The following is a 17,493-nucleotide window of genomic DNA, read 5'->3' on the forward strand; positions in this document are numbered from 1 at the left end:
GTATGTATGCGTATGCAGAGACTTGAGGAGAGTGGGGTGGGTTGACAACTTTTTTTTCCACTACAGTCTCCTCCCAGATTACGTCCTATAGTCACTGTCCAGGCTTATCCTCTCGCCCCCTCCAACAAAAAGAAAAAAATTGTCAACCCACCACCACTCTACCTACACACAAGAAAATTTTACAAATTTCACTAGATCACCTACCCACCCACACACGTTTCACATGTTGGCAGCACTCTCGACGTGAAGGAAAACATACGAATTTGGTCGCTCAGCAGGGCTCTTCGTTACACACTCCTAGCTTTCCTAATTTCTACGAGGAGTAAAACTGGCAGAAGAAGACACAAGCGACCCCTTGCACTGTGAAGGACCGTATTTATTGTGGGGTGACGGGGCACTCTGCTGCCGTTTCCTGATCCGACCAGACGTCTTCAAGGAGAACAGCCTGTGGAAACTATATATATCAGCATGGCGATGCTCATATTAGCTCGCCGACTTGTCCTATGAACAAATGCTCCACTTTGAATTTTCTTAATGTAGCTTATTTAAACTTTTCTTTCAGTTATCTACATTTCACTCCTTATCGCCTATGAAGTAAGTTTGCAAGCCATGTGTTCTATTATTAACCTTAGGTAACATGTGTTCTCGAAGAGTTGGTCCTAAGATCAGCCTGTATTTAATGTTACTAATCTTATAACCCGTAGTATCTTCCCATTTACACTTTTGATGTTCGGGCACGTTCGTATGTTGCGTGGGCTCACTAGAGTTTGGTATCTAGGTCCAATCAACAAAGTTTCAGCTTTTAGTAACTCCGTATTTCTGTATGAACAAAATACGAGTAAATGATTGAATTGAAGTATTTTGCTGTTCTTCTCCCTTCTATTGGCAGGTTGCACTCCATGTATTTAAGTTCATTCAACATTAGTAAGTACTGATGGATCACTGTAGTGCACGGCTCATGAAATGTTTTAGCGTTATCTGTTAGACATATAAGGCAGTGTGTTTGATCAGAGAGCATGAATAAGGTTATTGACGAACAGGAGAAAAATTATATAAATATCCCCTCCCCCTCCTCCTCGATTCACTGGGTTGCTCAGCGAACCTGAACAAATTTAATGAGGATACTATATTAAATATAATCATGTTCATATATGATATTTTCGGTTAGAGAAAGTCAAAGCCATTGTAATCGTATACCTGCTGGTATAAATTTTAAGATTAAAGTGTATTACATTACCAAAATTGTCTACTTCTCTCGGCGATTAAATGTATCCAGTGTTCAATTCTAACTACATCTCCCACGAAAGTAACTAGTATACTGCTTTGCTTTAAAAAATATTTCAGAAGTTTATTTGTCTTCTGTGTCGTTGATTTTCACGACAGCACATTTTGAGCATACCATTATAGTCCTGGTTCTTTTTTCGTCTGGTGTAAATGGTGATTTTATGAAATAAATTCTTTTTCATTAACCGCATTCATTTGTTCACTTTTATTTTAATTTTGCTTTTTTTTTGTGGCACTATCAAACATAATGACTGACTTGGGGGAATTCCAGTTCGTAACTTCAGAAATGAAATGATACTACTAATACTCAACACAATGGTGCGCTCAACAGAGATAATTTTAGAGAGGAATTCTCAAAGATGTTAAGTTCCAAAATGTTTATATATGATATTTTCGGTCAGAGAAAGTCAAAGCCATTTTTCTCTCCAAAGTGCAGCGTCCCTGTTCGCCATCTTGGTAATGGTCGTAGATGGCACAGGTGTCAACTCCAGCAGCCTCTATAAAAACGTTTAGCGCCACACAGATATTATCACTGATGAGGTGCAGATTAGCATCATTATTGTTGGCGGTTTTGAATTCAGCATGGTTCATGTTTTACAAGGTGAAATTATATACATTGTCTTTATTTAAAGTGAACATGTTATATTTTATTGTTGCGATCATGCCAGTTAGTACAAAATTTACCGAAAAGAAATCTTGAGCACCTGAGGAACGTGAATTTTAAAATTAATTATATTAAATGGGGCTCAAATCTTAAACCATAATCTAGGATAGATACTGGTTCTTAATTTAGTAACTTACATCCTTATAGCTCATTCTCACAGAAAATCTCTTAATGCAAATTCCAGTGCGGAGAACTCGACAAAGAATCCAAACTTTTGTCTGTAAGATAGGTCGAATAAGACAGAAGAACTTTCTTAAGCAACATGTTTCCCTTGGAGAGGTCCAGGAGCACGTACATCGTAATAACGAGAGTGAAAGCACCAGTGAGCGGAAGATTACTGCAACGTTCACTGTCCCAATTGGGAAAGGTGAGTTGACTCAAGTTTGCAAAAATACGTTCATGAACATGTAGCATGTAAACTGCCTCTAATGAAATATTTACAAACAACGAAGTTGGATAGAAGTACTATAATAAGGACTCCAACAAATATTTTTTTGACTGAAATTCCATCGCTCCAGGGCAGTTACACTTAAAGCCTGTCACAAACTGCAATGCGAAATTCGAGGGCAAAGTCCACAAAGTGTACCTGCAAAATAGGGGCTAGAATTGCACCTACTTAAAGCAGAAAGTGCTACAGACAAGTTAAAAGCCACAACTGCTCTTGCTCAAATGCCAGCACTTGAAGTATCTAATACTTCTATTGATTTGCAGCAAGTACTATATTCTCTACACTTACTCATTCTGAGATGTTTCGTAATTGTCCACTGAGCTGTTTTAACTTCTGCATCAGCTTAGATGACATCCAGACTTCCTATACGTGTTTATGGCATAAAGGTATTGCTAATTGAGTCTTTCACGCATTATCAGTCTTTGTATCACAGAACAAACGTAACTACATGTTTTTACCGATTACTCTACTGGACAAAACAAAAATAGAATAATAATATTTTTGTACTTATTTCTAATCCTCAATGGGCTCTTGAAGTCATTTAACAAAATTTTCTTGTTAGTGCTCACAGCTATTTACAGTGCAACAGAGGCATGGCTCTTGTCAAGGAGCATAAAAGAGTAAAGCAGTCATTTGTCCCAGCAGATCTTGATAAAGTGATCACATCAGCAAAATATATAAATAATTTCTTTGGCTTGTGATATGTTTCAGACTTCTAAATTTCAATTAACAAAATGAACATAACGAAAGCCACTGCCTCCGATTAGATGCGAGATAAGCTGGCAAAGTTTTAATGACAACAAATTTCAGTGAATAACACGATTAGAAAACATTTCAAGCTTTGAAAAAAGGAAAGCTACTTAGGGATACACATAAAGGTGAAATGACTGTCCTGAGAAGTCAGAATAATATTACTGTTGAAAAGAAGAAAGATCTGTTTTCAGCGTTGGATTATCGTAATGAAAAAGTAAGTCATCAGCAGCTTTCACAATTATTTTTGGCACAACAATTCCATGTTACATGTTTAACCACAGTTTCCTATTGATAAAGACATTTTAGTTATATTATCACCTGAAACACATGTATTTGTAACTCGAGTGATATCATACCTTTGAGAGCAAATCCATCAGTGAGTTTACCACTTTCCCCAATTTTAGATTTAAATATCACTTGATATGCCTTTTAGCAGATGTCATTTACATTTACTTAACATAGAAAGTAGTCCGATAAGAATAGTTCAGTATGACATAGTTTCTTGTATAAAAACCAATGAAGATACTTTATTAAAACAATAGCTGGGTAGGCAATGTAACCCAGATATGCATTTATTCAAGTCTTCTATTAGTCCATCACCTCTTTTCCCCTTTCTCTGTCCACCTCGACGACACCTCTCTCTGTCCACTTCCTCTACCGCTGCCCCACCCCCCCACTTTCTGTCCATCTCCTCCTTCCACCATCTCTTTCAATCTGCTCCTCCCCCCCCCCCCCCTGTATCTGCCCCTGTAATTCCATCTCCTTCTTCCTCTCTCTTTGTGTGTCTACTCCATCACTGTCCATCTCCTCACCCCCCTCTCTCTGTCCATCTCCTCCTCCTTTCCCATCTCCATCTCTTCCACTTTCCCTTTTGTGCCAATCTCCTACTCTCCCCTCTCTATATCCCCTCCTCTTCCCTTTCTCTGTCCATTTCGTTCTCGACCTCTATCTGTTCACCTCCTTCTCCCCCATCTCTGCCTATATCTTCCTCGCCCCATCTCTGTCCATCTCCTCGTCCTTCCTTTTCTGTCCAGTTCATTCTCTCGACTCTCTGCTCATTTTCCCGCTCCTATCTCTGTCTATCTCCTCCTCTTCATGTGTGCTGATCTCGTCCTTTCCCCTCGCTGTGTATCCATCACCTCCTCCCCCCTTCTCTCTCCCTGTTATCATGCTCACCCCCATAGAAGGCCCGTGCTTCTTATCCCCATACTATTTCTTTCCAGATCGTAACTAATACGTATATCAAATTTGGTTGAAATCGTTCCAGGGGTTTAGTATGTGCTTTTTACCAGTGGCTTGGGCCTGTGCGCACATATTTCACAAATATTTAACATGTTTCACAAGTATTTGTGCGTATATTTCACCTGTACCTCTAGCGAATTTCGTCCTGCAATTTCATTTTCACCCAGCTTAATGTTTACGGCGATGTATCTCCTGAGCTATCTGCTGCCCCGTAACATAATTTTGAAGGTGCGTCCAGCGGCATATGTGGCTACTGTTTCGATACTTGTTGGTAATAGAGTTGGTAGTAAAGGAGTAATAAATTTAAACGTCATGTTTCATGTTTCAATTTTACCGCATTGACTGCGAAAAGGTAGTAAGTGATTTACTGTTTTTCTTTTCTCATTATGTGGGAGTCGTCAGCAAGGAAATCTTTCGTACAAGTTTGAAGTTATGTGTAAAGTTTGTTGGATGTCTGTGCTTGCTCTCATTGTCAAATAATGGATGACTAAAGTATGGTTATTCTTGCGTCGTAGGCCACACTGCTCTTTCACATTCACCCCCAACCCCAACTCTTTGATAGGTAGGTGGTACTTTCCCCAAAGTGATTCTTTCCAGATAGTGTATGATATGTGTACCAAGTCTAGTAGACATCAGTGAAGTGGTTTAGGCGGGGATGTGGAGCATATAAATGTCGCTATTAAAGTAATTTCGAAGCTAGACTTACAACATTTTGTTTCTGGTTTCTCGGTCAGAAATAAAGAACTAGGTGTTTCAGAATTTCTGGAATTTAATCTTATGGGCGTGGAATAGTGGGTTTTTTGAAAAAAAATCATTTTTAAGAACTATAAAACTGTTTTTAAAGCTACGTCTTTGAACATTGGTAATTGACTTCTCAGTTACAAATGAAAAGATTTGTGTTTCAGTGTTTTTGGAATTTGAACATCTAAGGGGTGAAATACGGGATGAGATTTTTGGTGAAAATATCTAATTATGAAAGAGTTTTTGAAGCTAAATGTATGAAAATTTAAATTTGGCTTCTCTGCTAGAAACAAAAAATTATTGTTTCACTACTTTTGGAAATTTAACACCTATGGGTTTGAAATGGGAATAAGACTTTTCATGGCAATATTTCATTGTGCAAGCATTTTTGAAGCCCACTCTATGATAATTTAAATTTTGATTCTCAGTTAGAAATTTAAAAATAAGTGTTTCATTTCTTTTTGGAAATGCAACTCCTAAGGAGCTGGAACAGGGGGTGAAATGTTTTATGAAGATACTTTGTTGTCAAAGAACTTTAAACCAAAATTTTTGAAAATTGGTGTTTGGCGTCTCAGCTAGGGATGAACAAATACTTATTTTACAAGCCACTGACTCGTCATCGCATGACCCAAACCACTATGGATACAAGGTTGAAGTTTGGGAAGGGTGTGAATTTTATATTGGAGGCCTCGTTTGTGAATGGATTGTCCGAAATTCCCTTCTAAGGGGGTGAAATAGGGGATGAAAGGCTTTTTGAAAGTATGTCACTCTGAAGGGAATTTTGAAGATAGAACTACGACAAATGGTATTTGGCTTCTAAATCAGAAAATAAAAAATACGTGTGTCAGTACTTTTGGAAATTCAGCTACTAATAGGCTAAAATAGTGATTGGGAATTTTTTGAAAATGATTGGTTATTGAATAACTATTAAAGGATTTTTAAGGCTACATCTGTGACAACTGGTATTTGACTTCTCGGTTGGAAAAAAAAATACGTCTTTCGGTGTTTCACGAAATTTAATCCCTAAGGGAGTGCAATAGAAAATGAATATTTTTAAGGAAATATTTAGTTACGTTAAAAGATTTTGAAACTAAATTTATGAAAACTGGTATTCCACTTCGCGGTTAAGTATAAATAAATATTTGTTAGGGGGTGAAAGCTGCTATGGAAATATCTCGACAAAAATGCATGAATCATTATTAACAAAAACTTTGGACTCTGGCAACCAGAATCGATTTTTGCTCAGAAGTAGATTCGGGAAAGGCCATGCTTATATGGATTTAATGAGCACGAGAAGTTTGGAAGGTGTTGCAATTTGTGCACAACATACACAAGTCTCCGCAGGCCATACAGTCAACGTGAGCGAATCAGCGAGCGCTAAGCTACCATTGTTTATAACTAAACAGCAATGTTTCGTCACTTAGCACCTTCGACAATTCCGCTTATAGCACTACCACTGCTCTTTATTTACGTTCTGAAACTATATTGGTGACCAATATACCAGTGCAATGTTACCCTCGGACAGGAATTTTATTGTTTTGACCGTGATGTGCCTGAAGGAGGTTGCCTATCGGACGTGAAAGTCAGAATTACGTATACAACAAGTAACAGATGATATTTTACCTATTTAAACTATTTTACCTATTTTGTCCTGTGATAAAGGAAACGGTCGCCAGCTTAATTAGGCATAAGAAAGCGTAACATTCTTGTTCAAAAAATAGATTTAAGTAACTTCAATTGATAGAGACAGTCTGTGCTTTCCCACTTGAGAGAGGAATGAACTTGTTAAATTGGCAATATATTCTTTAACACATGTAGGGACCAAGAATTTAGCAAATATGAACATATAACTTCCAACAGTGATAGGTTTTGAGTTTTACTTCACTGGGACACAACCTGACATAATTATAAGACAATGACGTACCTTTTTGCATTTTTCTACAGGTTGCACTATGATTCTTTACTATGCAAAACACTATGAGCAACAGTTTTGAAAACACTTACTTATGAAACTGACAGCAAATTGTCTTAATATTTGTTTTACTATTTCATTACTTTAAAATCAGTTATTCACTTTATGCTTTCTGAAATTCCACAAACATTGAAATAAGCAGCTTCAATTGCAAAAATACTTTCAGCAAACATCATTTACTATCTCATACACTTTTGCCAAATTTACATTGAATTTAATTACTTATTTCTTGCAATATGTAAGTGGCACTATGTAGTTAACAACTGGGCTTTAATATTTTCACAGCATGGACACTCGGTAAGCATATTAGGCATGGAAAGAATCCTAAGTGGTTAGGTGACTGGGCATAATTCAGGGTAAGATTTCAAAGTATAGTTTTTGGTTTACCTTATTATTTGAAACAAATAAACATCCACATAAACTGACGCTTCACCTTACATTTCTACAACTCCTTATTTCAGTTGCAGTGATTGCGCAATGTGATGGCGAGTACGTCCTGGCAGGTGGATCAGCAGTTGATAATGATAAAACTTTGTCATTTCTTGGTTACGATGATAGATACCATTTCCAAAACAGAGCTAGCTTATTAGTGCATCGATCCAAGGCTTTGGTACATTGGAAAACGGCACAAAAAGCCTCTCTGGGCACCAGCGCAGTCCACTGTTGTTACATGAGGTGTTGGCTGTTCAGTAGCTCGTGTCCGACTAACTGGGTTTCCACCACTTCCTTCATGCTAACCACATTTCACGCGAGCTGCTTGATTCCGTTCCCGAGGGGAACCACAACACATTTTATACATATAAAGATCTAAGAGCCCTAAGTGAGGATCAGCCATTACAGAGCAGCAAACAAATATTTTAAACAAAACGGAACATTTGCATATACTGACATTTCTACAAAAATCCAAGTGAGACAAAGAATTCAACTAGAATGAGACTTTCACTATGCGGCGGAGTGTGCGCTGATATGAAACTCCCTGGCAGATTAAAACTATGTGCCTGACCGAGACTCGAACTCAAGACCTTTGCCTCTCGTGGGCAAGTTCTCTACCCTCTGACCTAACGAAGCACGACTCACGCCCGGTTCTCACAGCTTTACTTCTGCCAGTATCTTGTCTCCTACCTTCCAAACTTTACAGAAGCTCTCCTGCTAACCTCATATCGCAGACACCGAATGTTGTCTAATACTGTCAGCAACCAACACCTCCTATGCTCTGTTTAAAAGTGTGCAGGTGCAAGGCAGTCCTCTTAGATCACCTGCTAGAGGTGATCCCATCGTTTACCGTTCCGTAAAGTCATCATATCATCAAAACGAATTGGAAAATGAGTTAGACATAATATCTATATGCTGCAAAAAGTAGCGATAGACTCTCAACCAGCCGGCTGCAGTGGTCAAGTGTTTCTAGGCGCTTATATCCGGAACCGCGCTGCTGATGCGGTTCGCAGGAGAGCTTCTGTAAAGTTTGGAAGGTAGGAGACGAGATACTGGCAGAAGTAAAGCTGTGAGTACCGTCCGTGAGTCGTGCTTCGGTAGCTCAGATGGTAGAGCACTTGCCCGCGAAAGGCAAAGGTCCCGAGTTCGAGTCTCGGTCGGGCACACAGTTTTAATCTGCCAGGAAGTTTCAAAGAATTCAACTAATAAAGACAATACACTACACAGTATTTTATCAGGACATCAAAGTTTTTACAAAGAAACACTCTTATGATATCAACTCACACCAGCAACATTTACAGAGACTCAGCGATATAATATTGAATAAACAGAAGGCAAAATAAATCGATAGAGCCTTAGAGCTCTGATTGTTCACGCTCTTCACTTACAGTATCCAAAGATTTAGCTTCGATAACCTTTTCAAATAACTGGCTGACATGTTAAGCATTTGTATGTTAACAATATTTGTTTTGATGTACATAAATAAAATTGAAATAACTTTTTGATGTATTATAAACTTGTAGTGAGATTTAAAAAATTAAAAAATAAAATGTCGTTGATTTGGATAAAGGAACAGATCGACACCCAACGGAACGAGATCCTGTGACTTTAAAAACACTACAATTACCTCTTCTTGAATTCTTACAGTTCCTCTTTAATCCTTCGTTGGCCGTTACGCTGGCAACATACAAGCCTCAGATTCGGTTTTAAAGCCATTGCCTCGAAGGTAGCAGAGATGCACCGAGACGTGAACAAGGCGCGCGACTGACTGCCTGCCTGCTGGGTGTCCGGGCTGTCTGCGAGGTCGCACAGTGCCCCCCCCCCCCCCGCCCCTTCCAGGCGCTACGTGGACGCGGCGCCGGCGCGGGGATCAGGAGGTCGCAGGGCGCGTCGCGACGCCCGGATCAGCGCCGACGGCCGCGTCGCAGCCAGAGCGGCTTACCGGATTGCCGCCCCGCTCTGTCTCGCCGGGAGCTTCCCCCCCTACCCCCTCCTCCCCCTCACCAATCCTCTCGTGCCCTCTCCTTTTACAGACCGGAAAACGGGTTTCCGGCTATCTGTGATGAGGCTGTCGCGCCTCTCAGCTACGGAACCCGGCCGACAGGTGAGCTCTCATATTGCAGACACCGAATTTTGTCTAATACCGCCAGTACCCAACACCTCCTATTCTGTTTTACAGTGTCGAGTTGCAAAGCAGTCCTCTTCGATTTCTTACAGGTTATTCCGTCGTTTTACCGTTATGTGAAGACATCAGATCATCAAAACGAATTGCAAAATGGTTAGACATGATACATGTATGGCGCAAAAAGCATCGACTGACTCTAAACCATCAAAAGTGTGAAGCCATCCACATGAACACAAAAACGAATCCGCTAAACTTCAGTTACACGATAAATCACACAAATCCAAAGGCTGTAAACTCAGTTAAATACTTAGGGTCTTCTTAAATTGGAGCCATCACATAATGTTGTGATGAAGGAAACCAAAGGCTGCGATTTATTGGTGGAACACTTGCTGTGCAATATGGGATCCGAAAGAGACGGGATTGACGGAGGACATCGAAAAAGTTCAAAGAATGGCAGCTCGCTTTGCACTATAGCGAAAAAGGGGAGAGAGTGTCACCGATATGGTACACGAATTGGGGCGCCCGTCATTAAAAGAAAGGCGTTTAGCACAGGTGCAGGACATTCCATGAAATTTTAATCACCAAGTTTCTCCTCACAGTGCGAAAATACACTACTGGAAATTGAAATAAGAACACCGTGAATTCATTGTCCCAGGAAGGGGAAACTTTATTGACACATTCCTGCGGTCAGATACATCACATGATCACACTGACAGAACCACAGGTACATAGACACAGGCAACAGAGCATGCACAATGTCGGCACTAGTACAGTGTATATCCACCTTTCGCAGCAATGCAGGCTGCTATTCTCCCATGGAGACGATCGTAGAGATGCTGGATGTAGTCCTGTGGAACGGCTTGCCATGCCATTTCCACCTGGCGCCTCAGTTGGACCAGCGTTCGTGCTGGACGTGCAGACCGCGTGAGACGACGCTTCATCCAGTCCCAAACATGCTCAATGGGGGACAGATCCGGAGATCTTGCTGGTCAGGGTAGTTGACTTACACTTCTAGAGCACGTTGGGTGGCACGGGATACATGCGGACGTGCATTGTCCTGTTGGAACAGCAAGTTCCCTTGCAGGTCTAGGAATGGTAGAACGATGGGTTCGATGACAGTTTGGATGTACCGTGCACTATTCAGTGTCCCCTCGACGATCACCAGTGGTGTTCGGCCAGTGTAGGAGATCGCTCCCCACACCATGACGCCGGGTGTTGGCCCTGTGTGCCTCGGTCGTATTCAGTCCTGATTGTGGCACTCACCTGCACGGCGCCAAACACGCATACGACCATCATTGGCACCAAGGCAGAAGCGACTCTCATCGCTGAAGACGACACGTCTCCATTCGTCCCTCCATTCACGCCTGTCGCGACACCACTGGAGGCGGGCTACACGATGTTGGGGCGTGAGCGGAAGACGGCCTAACGGTGTGCGGGACCGTAGCCCAGCTTCATGGAGACGGTTGCGAATGGTCCTCGCCGATACCCCAGGAGCAACAGTGTCCCTAATTTGCTGGGAAGTGGCGGTGCGGTCCCCTACGGCACTGCGTACGATACTACGGTCTTGGCGTGCATCCGTGCGTCGCTGCGGTCCGGTCCCAGGTCGATGGGCACGTGCACCTTCCGCCGACCACTGGCGACAACATCGATGTACTGTGGAGACCTCACGCCCCACGTGTTGAGCAATTCGGCGGTACGTCCACCCGGCCTCCCGCATGCCCACTATACGCCCTCGCTCAAAGTCCGTCAACTGCACATACGGTTCACGTCCACGCTGTCGCGGCATGCTACCAGTGTTAAAGACTGCGATGGAGCTCCGTATGCCACGGCAAACTGGCTGACACTGACGGCGGCGGTGCACAAATGCTGCGCAGCTAGCGCCATTCGACGGCCAACACCGCGGTTCCTGGTGTGTCCGCTGTGCCGTGCGTGTGATCATTGCTTGTACAGCCCTCTCGCAGTGTCCGGAGCAAGTATGGTGGGTCTGACACACCGGTGTCAATGTGTTCTTTTTTCCATTTCCAGGAGTGTATTTTGTTGGCGCTTACCTAAACAGGGAGAAATGATCATCATAACAAAATGAGAGATATCAAAGCTCGCACGGAAAGATTTAAGTTTTAGTTTTTCCCGCTCGCTGTTCGAGAGTGGAACGGTAGGAAATACGTGGGTTGTCCAGAAAGTAAGTTCCGATCTGTCGCGAAATGGAAACCACTGGGAAAATCCGATAAAGCTTTGCACAGATGTGTTGGGCAGTGTCTCTAGTATGCCCGTCCATCGTGTCGCGTCACTCAGTTTTTCAGTTTTGAGTCAGCAGTGAGCACGTAACGATGCCTAGGAAATAGCGTCTCCCGCCAAGTATGAGGGCCTGGTTAGAGATTTCGCCTATGTCATGCAGCCCACATAACACAATTGTCAAACAGTTCCTTCTTCATGCCAATTCTCGGCCGTACACTGTTGGAAAACACCCCCTGGTATGCTGTTCATGAGTGGCACCACAACAGGTCTAATGACCTGATTGAAGTAAAACTTTGCAGTCAACATGCATGCGATAAGCTCTAGCGTGCTGTTGCCGTACGAAACTGCACCCCAGGCCATAACTTGAGGTAGAGAAACAGTGTGTCAAGCGCACAGACAGGTTGGTTACAGACCCTCAAGTTCGTTGGCCTGCGCAAACCAAATGGGCTCACAGGTACGTTGTTGTGTGCTGGATTATTAAACGTCAGACTTCCGACTCAGGACAAATAAAATAACCCTCGTGACACACGATGTGTCTGAGATGATATGCAATACCATTGTCAGTACAGTTGGAAACTGCCATAGGCTCTTAGTCCACCACAGCATACAGACCACCAAGCCTCAGTACGGGAGCTGAATCAGCTAAATGAAAACGCCCCCACATTGAACAAACAAATCGAACTGTATTCTACTCATTGAACCTCTTTTCTTGATTATTCTGTTGGCCAGACCCAGTACCGAGATTCCCATGTGGGGAGTAAGCCTCTCCTTTATATGTACTGTGAGGAGCCAATCAGCGCCTCCAAATCTGTCTTGTACTAAAAATGAAGCCTTTAGACTGGGAAAGCATCGTTTCCACTGTAAGCATGGCCATATTTTGGCAACAAACGTTTACCTAGATGGGACATATGCCTTCATTTATGGAGTGATCTAATCTTTCTGGGCCGACTGATATCTGAATGAAGGCTGTTTAACTTCCCAGACCGTTGTGTCCATGAAGTATACGCTTTTTCCGCTCACTAAAAGACCCTTGCGACTTCCTGGCGTCAGGGGGAGGATCACTGTCCTATCTTTACTAGACGTGTATGCCAGCAATTCTCTCTGCATGATCTCAACTTCTAACATGACAATGCATGGAGTTTTATGACCTTTCCACCGTTTGCACAAAAGCACAGTTTACATCAGTTTCCCTTAAATAGTTTTCTCCATCCACTTTTAGCCATCTGGCCATATTTGGTTACAGACTGATGCCTGGCCCAGGTAAAATGTCTTGTGAACCAGCGCCCTTCTGTCCGACCATGAACGGAAGGAGAAGGGAGCTTCTACCAGAAGTCCCTCTGTGGGTATAAACTACTGAACTCTGTTTCCCAGAATGACTCCCACCGCCAGGTCGCTGTGCTCAACATTTACGGCTCCTATAAGTATAGATTACACATGCAGTTACAAAATCATTCTGCCCACAATTTCCTCATGTAGAAAAGCATATGCAGTACAGGTTAACACCGAGATCATGACCTAAAATATAAATGCTAATCTGACTGAAAATGCTGTTAACGTGAGAGACCTGTCACTACCTCTCCATTACCCAAGAATTTCTGCATTGTCATACTTCAATGAATAAGTTAGTGCCATACGGAGCAAAATAAGTTATGACACTTTAACTGGGTCTTAAAGAATGATGTGCCATTCCGTGACAGTTTTGCCAACCAAAATCAAAAAATACCACACCCTGTCTTGACCTCATTCAACCAGGGGTCATACACAATCACTGCTGCACATGTAAAAATGTTACGTGATTTTGTAGGTCTTAGAATAATTCCCGTGACATATGCGCCAGAATCCATATACAATGATTGAACGGTTAAAAGGTAATGCGGACATTTAACTAATCCATTCACACTGAAGCTGAGAATACAGATGGCAGTTTTCCCTATCAACAACGCAATATCGTTGAACATTCAGCATTCTCTACCTCAGAGATATTGTTATCCATGCCCTACGATTCACAGTGATTCAAATTACCATAGAGATAAATAAAATGATAAACTCTACCCAAGCATTCAGCAAATCTAGGCAAGTCCAATGTGTGTTCATATGACTTGTGTCATCTGTCGATCTTATTTCGTAGTAAGGTGACTTTCCGTTCTGTCAGTACAACGGTGTAAACTGCGTCAACAAAAAGTAACAGCATTCAAATAACTTGCAAAACATAGTGAGACTATGTAAACGACAGAAAAATAAATAAATAAAAACATAGGTCTGTTTATAAAAGTGGTTTGAGTAGCACTGTATTTGTTGTGTGCGAACATTTGTCAATCTTAAATTTTACATGAGAGTAATCTTGAACTCCAGTACACATTTGAAAATTGCGTTGTCGCTCATGATAAACATAGTAGGAAAGAGAAGTGAAAAATTACATTCAACCTAATAAAATAAATATAGCAACACACACAAAAGTAAGCATAAAAAACACAACCATATTTTAAGTGTCCTACTGATCTCTTCTCAAGAGTCTCTAGGGAGTCCAAAATTTAACGTTATATTAGCCACATGAATAAACATAGCACCACACTCATGAGGTGTGTAATAAGTAGGATGTGGCCGCCATGTGGGTGCGCTGGCGCTAAGAGAAGGTTGCCCATTTACTTAAGGACATCAGCTGTGACAGCAGTGTCTGCGGCAGGACCTGTCTATGGCAGCAGCAGGTAGAAATCTGGACTACTGACAGTCAGGAGATAGGGCAGCAGTTGACAAACTTTCGCTCTTGTTGACGACAGTCCTCCAGCTGGTACTGTCAGTGTTGTGACGAGTGTCTGGAGACTTCGATCGCTTGGTTTGGCGTACTGTAATCCCGCTTCGTCGGCAGCGGCGTTACATTCTGGTCCAGAAACTCAAGACAGCAGTGGCCCCAGGTGGTCACGTGCCACCGGCGGCGAGCCTCCCGTACCTGCAAGCTGCAGGTGAGGCTCCCCAGCTGATGCACCACAGGCCCTGGAATTTTGTTCACTCTCCACTGGCGTGAGTGATGGGGACGAGTCGGACTCAGCGCACGCCTCCATCGCCTGTCAGCCGTCCCAATGTAGCCACATCAGCCAGCTACCTATCCTGTCGCCTCGGTAGGGGCCTGACAGCTGCCGGTGTGGCCATGCAGGGACGCCGCATCTGCTGGTCACTCGTCCCGGATGATGACCATATGATGACGTCACATTGCATCTTCATCAGGAGTTCATGCTAAGTCATGGCAAATCCGCCAGCCACAGTACAATGTGTACCACCTTTCCATCCATGGTCGGCCTCGGACCTGCGTCTCAGTCACTGTTCGCAATGCCTTAGTCCTCTGCACAATTCTTAGTGCATATTTCAGTCCTGTGTTGTTACAATGATGATTACAAAAATACACACATATAAAACCATAGCAAAAATACACTCCTGGAAATTGAAATAAGAACACCGTGAATTAATTGTCCCAGGAAGGGGAAACTTTATTGACACATTCCTGGGGTCAGATACATCACATGATCACACTGACAGAACCACAGGCACATAGACACAGGCAACAGAGCATGCAGAATGTCGGCACTAGTACAGTGTATACCCACCTTTCGCAGCAATGCAGGCTGCTATTCTCCCATGGAGACGATCGTAGAGATGCTGGATGTAGTCCTGTGGAACGGCTTGCCATGCCATTTCCACCTTTCGCCTCAGTTGGACCAGCGTTCGTGCTGGACGTGCAGACCGCGTGAGACGACGCTTCATCCAGTCCCAAACATGCTCAATGGGGGACAGATCCGGAGATCTTGCTGGCCAGGGTAGTTGACTTACACCTTCTAGAGCACGTTGGGTGGCACGGGATACATGCGGACGTGCATTGTCCTGTTGGAACAGCAAGTTCCCTTGCCGGTCTAGGAATGGTAGAACGATGGGTTCGATGACGGTTTCGATGTACCGTGCACTATTCAGTGTCCCCTCGACGATCACCAGTGGTGTACGGCCAGTGTAGGAGATCGCTCCCCACACCATGATGCCGGGTGTTGGCCCTGTGTGCCTCGGTCGTATGCAGTCCTGATTGTGGCGCTCACCTGCACGGCGCCAAACACGCATACGACCATCATTGGCACCAAGGCAGAAGCGACTCTCATCGCTGAAGACGACACGTCTCCATTCGTCCCTCCATTCACGCCTGTCGCGACACCACTGGAGGCGGGCTGCACGATGTTGGGGCGTGAGCGGAAGACGGCCTAACGGTGTGCGGGACCGTAGCCCAGCTTCATGGAGACGGTTGCGAATGGTCCTCGCCGATACCCCAGGAGCAACAGTGTCCCTAATTTGCTGGGAAGTGGCGGTGCGGTCCCCTACGGCACTGCGTAGGATCCTACGGTCTTGGCGTGCATCCGTGCGTCGCTGCGGTCCGGTCCCAGGTCGACGGGCACGTGCACCTTCCGCCGACCACTGGCGACAACATCGATGTGCTGTGGAGACCTCACGCCCGACGTGTTGAGCAATTCGGCGGTACGTCCACCCGGCCTCCCGCATGCCCACTATACGCCCTCGCTCAAAGTCCGTCAACTGCACATACGGTTCACGTCCACGCTGTCGCGGCATGCTACCAGTGTTAAAGACTGCGATGGAGCTCCGTATGCCACGGCAAACTGGCTGACACTGACGGCGGCGGTGCACAAATGCTGCGCAGCTAGCGCCATTCGACGGCCAACACCGCGGTTCCTGGTGTGTCCGCTGTGCCGTGCGTGTGATCATTGCTTGTACAGCCCTCTCGCAGTGTCCGGAGCAAGTATGGTGGGTCTGACACACCGGTGTCAATGTGTTCTTTTTTCCATTTCCAGGAGTGTATTAATTGGTTGCAGTTGAAACTTAACAATATGATTAAGGCAAAGAATTGAGACATGTCTTACTGCTTTGTTTTACGGAAAGAATGTTACTACTAAGGTTCCTTTAAAAAATTGCAGTCCTCTACTGATGTTTTTTAACTTTAATGAACATCGATCATTAATCGCTAGTCTAAAAGAAATAAACTAGCCGTTTTCTGTTGGTGAAGTTGTGTTGCTGTATTGTATGTCCATCTTTTGTCAGTTTCCCAACACCACTCATGCATCCCCATGGGCTAAGCTGGCACAGCCTGCGCATTCATACTTCTTCAAACACTCTCACACCATACAACTCTTACTCCTGCTTATATCCTACCCATTACCAAGTCCAGCTACCTCTAACCCTTTCTACTTTATTCTAATCTCGTGCCAACTTATTGGATGATGACGCTGATCTGGCTATCTGGCGCAGAATCTTGGTCGAATACCACTCACCGCCATCTGTGCACTCCTTACTGGGCTGTCAGGATAGATCAGACTTCGTCACGAATCACATTTACCTCTGAAACTGACCTACATCTCTCAGACATCGATGTACAGGTATATGCAAATAACAGTTGCTGTAAAGACGTGAAATATCAGTTCTTATAATTTTTAGTGCATAAGAATTCATTATTATCTTCTGTTTTTATCTGGTCTCATGCGTCATTTCCTTCCTATTCATCTGCATATGCACTACTATGACTCGCTCTCCATGTGCTCATGACAAGTAAT

This window comes from Schistocerca cancellata, chromosome 1 (genome assembly GCF_023864275.1).
Source record: "Schistocerca cancellata isolate TAMUIC-IGC-003103 chromosome 1, iqSchCanc2.1, whole genome shotgun sequence".
Taxonomy (NCBI): Eukaryota; Metazoa; Arthropoda; class Insecta; order Orthoptera; family Acrididae; genus Schistocerca; species Schistocerca cancellata.